Below are 1,680 nucleotides of genomic sequence, written 5' to 3' on the forward strand. Positions count from 1 at the left end.
CACTGGGTCCTTGCTATTTACTGTAACTGTACCTAAAACATACATTTACAGAGAAGCTGAAATGGAAGGGAAAGAAAAATAAATATCAGGCAAGTCTAAGCAAAACTGATTGTAGCTGTGTTATTGTCAGATAAAGTAGATGTGAGAGTATATAATGTCACTAGAGTTCACCAGGAAGATAAACAATATTTGCATTTAACGACACTGACTCATAAAGGGGAAAAAATTACAGAACTACAAGAAAAAATGTTGTATTTGCCATCAAAGTGGGAGATTTTTATATACTTCTCAGTAATTGATGGAAAAAGAGAAAAACTCTCCCCCCTTTGATTCCTAGTCCCTTGCTGTTTCTGTGCTGTTTCTTGTTTTTGCCTAACCTGTCAATGTTGAGATTCTCCCACTTCAGATCTGGCCCTCTTTTTTTGGTCTCCCCTGTTCCTGAAATCCTCATGACATGTTCCACTGTCTTTCATGTGATTAACCTTTCATCCTTTAGGTCTTAAAACTATTGCTTTATTAGAGACCTTCTTTAGCCATCCAATTTAAATAGATCCTCCACTTTCTTATTTCCTTGCAAACTTTCTTCTATAATTTATTATAAAATTTTATTTGTCTACTTGTTTAGAGGTCTGGGTACTCTGCTAGACAGAAAGGACCATGAGGAGGACTGTGTCTATTTTGTTTGCCAAGTGTAGATCTTGCCTCCAGCACAGTACCTGTCACATATGTCATATATCACTCTGCTCACCCATAGAAACTCAGGATATTTTAATGTAGTGTTAGCTAGCCTGAGAAAGAGAGATGAGTGGTGGCTTTATTTAAAGTAGTTGATTTTATACTAAATATTTAGGTCAAGATATACTTCACATGGTGTCTCTTTTAATCCAAAGATATATTTGATCAGTGTAAGTTACATGAAATTGACTCAGAACCAAACATTTAGAATTTTAAAGTGGTTTATGTCAACTCAAATTTTCACCTCTATAGTATCTATAAATCATTTAAAGATGGCAGTAAAAATTCAAAAGAGAAATGCAATTTTTAAGTCCTTGGATAGTTAATCTATACCCAAATTTATCTACATTTTAACAAAGAAAAAAGCAAAAGTGGCACAGTAGGTTAAGCCTTGGGCTAACCAAAAGGTGAGTGATTTTAACCCACTAGGTGTGAGGAACAGAAGAATTTCTCTTAAGTTGTCTCCCCAAAATATGTACCAAACTTAACTGCTTAAGAGGGACTGTACAATAGGTGATCAGTGAAAGTAGGTCAGGTTATTCTCCTTAACATCAGCCATCTATAGTGGCTAAGACTATTAGTCTGACTCACCCTAAATAAGACCCACTCCCTTCTGATAAGGATAATGGTGGTCTGTTTACTTGCAGGAGATACCAGAGAGGGCAAACCCGCCCAAGGATGACCAAGGTTAGATAGTCATTATCAGCTGTCTAGATCAAGCAGACACCATTGTTATTCACACAACAAATGTGGGCACACCCCTAGGTGATTCCCCTCCTATTGATTGTATTGCTTATGTTAGTACCCCTCCCGGTGACTCAGGTTATTGTCCGCTACCAGGGAACTTGCATGCCTCCCAGAATAGTAATTGTCTGTTTTATTATATGAGACATCAGAGTGCTCAAACTTGTTCTAGAATGAATTGTATTGCCCCACGTTGGGCAC

The 1,680-nt window shown here is 37.2% G+C and overlaps 1 protein-coding gene and 1 pseudogene across 4 annotated transcripts in view; one reads left to right on the plus strand and one right to left on the minus strand.

Moving 5' to 3' along the window:
- The window catches only part of LOC115872869, a 3,608-nt pseudogene extending 3,155 nt beyond the window's left edge, over positions 1-453 (plus strand).
- GPATCH8 (G-patch domain containing 8) overlaps positions 1-1,680 on the minus strand; it is a 74,223-nt gene that overhangs the window by 31,225 nt on the left and 41,318 nt on the right. The window lies entirely within an intron of this gene.

This window comes from Echinops telfairi, unplaced genomic scaffold (genome assembly GCF_000313985.2).
Source record: "Echinops telfairi isolate 266 unplaced genomic scaffold, ASM31398v2 ScPeMD7_7458;HRSCAF=8496, whole genome shotgun sequence".
In the NCBI taxonomy this organism is placed as follows: domain Eukaryota; kingdom Metazoa; phylum Chordata; class Mammalia; order Afrosoricida; family Tenrecidae; genus Echinops; species Echinops telfairi.